Source organism: Microplitis demolitor, chromosome 8 (genome assembly GCF_026212275.2).
Source record: "Microplitis demolitor isolate Queensland-Clemson2020A chromosome 8, iyMicDemo2.1a, whole genome shotgun sequence".
In the NCBI taxonomy this organism is placed as follows: Eukaryota; Metazoa; Arthropoda; class Insecta; order Hymenoptera; family Braconidae; genus Microplitis; species Microplitis demolitor.
Genome location: NC_068552.1, coordinates 13,078,748 through 13,086,220, shown reverse-complemented (window position 1 = coordinate 13,086,220; position 7,473 = coordinate 13,078,748).

Here is a 7,473-nt window from a genome sequence, read left to right as displayed (position 1 = left end):
TTTATCTTAAGAGTTTTGACTAAAGACTAATGTTTATGATTATTAAATATATTTTGTTGTCCATTATTAATCATTCAAAATAGTCGAAATTAAATTAAATTGCAAATTCAAATCTTATAACTTACATTTTATCAATTAATAACCGAATAAAAAATATAATTTAAAATTATTATTATATTTACAAAACTTCAAATGACTTAGTAAGCTGCAGTAGTACTTAAATTACATCCTCTGATAACTTAATATCCAATAAACGGAGCTGAATTATATTATCAATAAACTAATAATAATATTCATACTAAACAAAATTATTAAATTGTAATAAATTTTTAACTACATTAATTACTACATTTTTTTTCCTTTTTTTTTTTTTTTTTTTTTTTTTTTTTTTTTTTTTTCAAATAATTAAAATTTATTTTACGTACTTAAAATCTTTATTCATCCAAACTCTATCATATTATTATTATTGAAATTAATATTATTTAATTCTCTCTTTTCTGCCCAAATTCCTCATATTCACTAAAATTTTTCCCATACTCATCTTAAATATTCACAAATCAGCGGCAAATTTAACTGCCGTGTTGAATATTAATCTATTATTAAAAAATAAATTACTATAGTATAGAGTAATTATTTCTCTATCAAGTTTACATTATAATTATTATGAATAATAATAAGTCAATATATTTTTTTTATTTATCTTAATATTTTTGTCTTCATTATAAATAAAAACTATTTTTTTCTAACTCTTGGGAATAAGAATATATTTGATAATATACTTAAGAACATATAGTATAAATATTTCTCTCAATCGAAAAAATGAATATTAAACACTTCAGTTTAACTGAAGAAATGAAATAAAGAGATATCTAGAAAAATCAGATATCTCAATACATATTAAGTAGATCTTGAAGTCAACATACAACTCTGACTATGAAAAACTGCATTAGACTTTTTTGGGTTTAAAACATGATGTAGGCTTGAAATAAACCTTATAGATTTGAAATTTATTTTTAAATTCAATGAGATCTGCATAGAATTTAATATATTTCATAAGTATGTCAACATATAATATTATATATCATATTCGTTTATTTTGAAAATATTTCATTAAAGCGGCAAAAAAAAATTTATTTTAATATATATACATATATATTTAGTATAATTTTAGAATAAAACTAAATTTACACTACGCCCGTTACTACTAACGCTTTGCCTGAACGAGCCAACAATCATCAATCAACATAGAGCGATTTTTTTATCAATACTTTTTTTATTATTATATACAAATTAAACTAATTGCACATCATTTGATTTATTGATAATCATCAATTATAATTTAACAATAATTTCTTTATTACTCATATTTTTTTAGTAAAAGATGTTTATTTTATAAAAATTTTTTTTAATACCAAAACTTCATTTTACATTCACAAATTTTGTAATAACTTGGTAGAATATATATATATCGACGTTCTAATTAGCAAATTGTCTTACTTAATATTTTTTAGTAGATGATTCTAGGCAATTTTCAAATAGTAATAGTGAAAAAAAATATTATTTAAGTAATCGAGACAAAAATATTATACATATACTAGATATGGAATTAATTATTAGATAAAAAAAAAATTTTTAATTACTTTCTTTTGGCATAAATGGAGGATTTTTTGAAATGGAATTAGACAATTTGCTAATTAGAATATCAATATATATTAGGGTGCGCCAAAATGAAGAACTAATTTTTTTTTTTTTTTAGTTACCGTGAAAATATCGTTAAAAATGATGAAAAAAAAAATTTCTGGTAAATTTTGAGCTCTTAATATTAATATTAAGAGATAGTGCTTCGTGATTTTTGATTTCCCATTTAAATAACATGGATAAAAAAATTTTTCTTAATTTGGAATTTTTTACCTTAGCTATGGCTCATTGTAAGAATAAGCCCAGCATACAGTTTTGTAGGAAATTTAACGCTCTACAAAAAAACTCTCTTATCATTTTTCGATAAATCTATCTGTTCAAAAATTATTCGAGCTCGAAGTCAAGTTAGAGTAAATTTCGAGATCTTTTTACTTTGCCGGCGAAACTATCGGAATTATCATAAAATCTCATAGAGTCTTCTCTGTAGACAATTTTATTTCCTGAAAATTATCTTGGATAAATTTTTTTGAAATCCCTTTTTTTCTTAGTTATTACCATTTTAATGCCAAGTTCTTAAAAAAATAGTGTTCTGATCGATTTTAAAGACATGACATTAAAATGGAAATAACTAGAAAACAATGCAGAATTTGAAAAAAATTTATTCATGATAATTTGTAGTAAATAAAATTATCTACAAAAAAGATTCCAAGACATTTTTTCATAAGTCTGATAGTTTCGCCGGCAAAGTAAAAAGATCTCGAAATTTACTCTAACTTGACTTCGAGCCCGAATAACTTTTAAACAGATGGATTTATCGAAAAATGATAAGAGAGTTTTTTTTTGTAGAGTGTTAAATTCCCTAAGAAAAGGTATAATGGGCTTATTCGTACAATAAGTCATTGCTAAGGTAAAAAATTCCAAACTAAAAAAATTTTTTCTTTCAATGTAATTTAAATGAGAAATCAAAAATCACGAAGCGCTACCTCTTAATATTAATATTATGAGCTCAAACTTTACCAGAATTTTATTTTTTCATCATATTTAACGATATTTTTACGCTAACTAAAAAAAAAAGTTAGTTTTTTTTTTTTTGGCGCACCCTAATATATATTAGACTGATTCGAAAATATCAATTATTTTTTTTTTTAATTCTGCATTGAAATATCTTCTTGAGATTAAAATGAAAATAACTAAAAAAACAATGCAGAATTTCGAATAACTTTATTCGTAATAATTTGTCAGGAATAAAATCACCTACAAAAAAGTTCTCATGACATTTTATGATAAGTCTGATAATTTTGCTGAAAAAGTAAAAAAATCTTAAAATTTATTATAAATTTGACTTCTAGCTCAAATTACTTTTTAACAAATGAATTTATCAAAAATAGATAAGAGACATTTTTTTGTAGAGCATTAGATTTCCTACAAAAATATTTATGACACATAAAAATCCTTTGATTAGTTTGTGAACTAGAAAATTTAAAAAAAAAAAAAAAAATTTCCCGTGTTATTTAAATGGAAAATATAAAAATCTGCAATGCGTGACCTCTAAATATTAAAATTAAGAGCTTTCGTTTTTATATGCGTTTGTTTTGGTACTCTGAAGATATTTCAATGCGAGATTAAAAAAAAAAAAAAATAGTCGATTTTTTTTAATCAGCCTAATACATATCTATAATGTGTGCTTGTTATTTTAAGGATACATATATTTAATTTTTTTTAACTATAACTCTTCAATAATTTTTTTACACTAATAATATATTAAGTATTTCTATTTTTATTCACTAATCAACGGTATGAGTAAATTTGTACTAAACTCTATTGCTCATCACTACCTACGCTTTGCTTCGACCAATGAATAATCATTAAACAACATAGTCTAACTTTTTTATAAGTACTTTTCTCTTAAATTTATAATACAATATACTCTAAATTACATATTATAATTTTTTAACATTTCATTACGTATATTAAACAATTCTTTCACATTAATTAAGTAAATTTCAATATTTATATTTTTATTCATTACATTTTTTAATAAAATTTAATAAAAAAAAAAATATAAATAATACACACAATATTAAGACGTTATATTTTATTAAAATTATAATAGTATTCTCTTTTCATTATGTAGTAAAATTATTTTATTTATTTATTATTTTTTTTTTTAAGTAGAAAGATTAATCTAAAGTATACTTGTATTGTGCTTTGAATACAGTTTGCTTTGGCAATCCCAAACAAATTTCAATACAAATACTAATGATTATAAATAAACATGAAACTCAATTATACTTATTTACACACATCTTTGTCTCACGAGTTAACGGCGGGAGTAAGCCTACTGTACTCGATGCCCAACACTACTAAGGCTTTGCCTCAACCAAGCAACACTTATCAACCAACATATTTTAATTTTTTATAATTACTTTTTAATTATTTTTATTACTGTAAATAATACACAAATTCATAGCTCATTGTATATATTTTTTATTCAAATTTGACATTTAATAATTCTTGAAAAATTAGATTTGCCATAAAATAATAAGAAACCTTTTTTATATGCCGTTCAATTTTCAACACAAATATATTAAGCACATTTTTGTAAAGTAATTCGCTAATGAGATATAACATTTTAATTAAAAATAAAAATTTTTTTATATTCATCAAAAAAACAAAAAAAAAAAATATAAACGGATTTTTTTTATATAATCGTGTTTAATTATAAAAAAAAATTTAATAGTAAACATATAAATATATTGTAGAATTCCAAATTTTTTTTTTTGTCTTACGTTGATCAGTCAGTTTTTTTATGTGAAGTTTTTATTACCCCGCTATGATAGCAACAACCCACATTGGCCCACGGCATCTTTAACAGAAACGTCTTCAATCTTATAAATAAACATATTAACAACTCTAATATTTTTTATTTTTATATCTTGTCAATTTATCAGAATTTATACTAAACATGTAAATTTTAATAACAATTAAATTAATGTAATATACTGTTATTATTATTCCATCGAGTTTCCATTAAATTTACTTTTAATTACAATACCTAAATATTTTTATTTCATTAAAACTTTTATTTTTTTCGACATATATTAACTAAATTCAATTAATATAACAGTACACATTATATTATAATTAATATAAAAAATTAAAAAAAAAAAAAAAAAAAAACCATAGTTTTCCTCATAGTCTTAACAACAAGAACCAAAAGACCAATATAACCAAGAGAGGAAAGTACGACGGACCCAGTATTGGTCCAAGTATTTAGAACCTTGGCCCAACCTTATAAGCCAGCATTGGTAAGACTCTGGAATGATAACACGGGGCCAGACTTGTTTGCTAGGCTTGGCCCATGCTTGGTTGCCAGACCTTGCCCATACACCGAGGAAACGGATAAATGTAATTAAAAAAAAACAATTTATTATTATTAACCTCGTAGAATTTATGATCATTAACGTTTAAACAATCTAAAGGAGGTAAATGATGAGAAAAAAATCTGGGCGTCGGTTGACCCTGCGGGCCAGCCCCAAAACTTCCCGCTGTTTTCGACCTCAAAGAGCTCGAAAATGCTATCACATGCAATTGTTTTTTTACGATCTTTTCAAGCTCTAACAAGTTACCTGTTATGCTGAAGTTTGAAAATTTAAGAATCGAAAATCATCAATGAAACGGTTTTTAAAATTTAGTTCCTGATTATGTTCAGTAAAATAAGTGTATTGAGGCAGAAATCAATATCAGGGATCAAAATCAAGATTTAAGTAAGTTTTGACTCATGTAAGAAACAATAAAATATGAAATATCCGATAAAAATATTAAAAACTACGTTTTATCGATTTTTTTGTTGATAATATGATTTAAACTAAAAACCAAGTTCGATGACATTATATGATCAAAAGAAACCATAAAAAAGATGAATTGGTATGATATCAGGCACATTTTAGTACGCTATATTATGATTTATCCGGAAAAAATAACATAAAATGTTATTTTTTTAACTTTTCAACGCCGATATCTTTTGAACTATTTAATCGATTTTGATAGTTGACGTGGCGATCGGCGCGTTTTATTGAATTCTAGAGCTGATTAAAATTTGAAATCGATCGCATTAGTCGTTTCGAAAATATTTAGAAAAAACCGTTTTTCACCATTTCTTTCTCCCGCGATAACTCTCGAACGAATTATCCGATTTTGATGTTTGAGGTAACAATCGACGCGTTTTATTGAGTACTAGAGCTGATTAGATTTTGAAGTCGATCGTATGAGTCGTTTTTGAGAAATCAATAAAAAACTAAAAAAAAATTTTTTTTTTTTTTTTCGTAATTCGCAAATATTTTCGAGTCTATTCGATCAAATAATCTGAAATTTTCAGGAAAGTTGATGGCCAACAAGCTCTTTCGATTGCCACCTCAACCATCCAAATCGATTCATTAGTTCAAAAGTTACAAAGAGTTTACACACACACACACACTCGGACATCATTCTGAAAATAGTCAGAATAGCTTCCAAGGACCTCAAAACGTCTGATGAAAACTCGATTTTCGAAAATCGGGGTGAAAACAATAACTTCCCGAAATTTTTGAAAATCGTCGATTTTCTTAGTGGGAAGTTAAAAAACTTGGTGAAAATTTTGTTGGGCTCCGGAGCGCGAACTGCCGTCCTTCTGATTGCTAGGTCCAAACGATATTTTTTTTTTTAATAAAGTTTATTTGCATTATTATAAAAACAATTACATCTTCATACATTGTTAGGCTGCAAACAAAACTTAAACATTATGCCTGTTACATATTAGTATTACATATACATGTGTTATAATGTTCGACTCCTGGTTTGGAGCTACTTACATTTATGAGATCTTTGATAAAGAGAGATTCTGATTATTAGTTTCTTATTAAATATGTGGTAAAAGCTTCTGCTTTTGTTAAAAATTACATCTATTGTTTGTGTATGAGCGGTGAAAATAATGAAAAAACACCGTTATTAATTCTCGTAATAAGGTCCGAACGATAACTACTACCATTGAATGGCCAAAGCTGGGTTACCCAATCTTGGCCCAAGCCCGGGTAATTATTGTAACGGCCAGGACTGATTACCCAACCTTGAGCCAAGCATGGGCCAATATAGGTGTGCCAAAATTAGATTCCCCAGTGGTGGGACAAGTAGGGCCCCGTCGTTCAACTCTGGCAGCTCCTGCATGGAAAAAAACAATAAAGAAATAATTTATAATATCTGTACAGTTATATTATTTTTATTTTATTTTTTTATACATACTTAAATTTATCTTGGGTTGAATCAAGACAATTGCATGCTTATATTTTTACAAACATTTTGTTGGTATTTTTTTTTTTCTATTTATATTATAAGGACCTTCGATTCTTGAACGTTTATTATAATATTGTTATTCATTCTTAGATAAAAACAATTTTTTTTTGTCCAAATCTAATAATACAAATCAATTGCAATTAAAATTTATTTATTAAATTAAGTTTATATCTATATTATTTGTATTTTTATATTTTACAAATCAAATAAAAAATAATATTTAATATTTTTATATTTTTAAATCTTCAAATGATTTCCCGAGAAAAAATGTTTATATATAATCATACATAATTATATATAATTAATTAGTAAACTGCGGTACCTAGGACTTGAGATGGACTTTGATTACAGATAGTTTCGCCAACCGCTTAACTTTTAATAATGGTGATGAGTTGAAATATATTGTTTACTATTATATCACACCAAAAACAGCACAGCTGTAATAGATTGCACCAAGTGCACGTTCAAATTGCGATTAATATATTTACTATTCTACAAAAATATTTG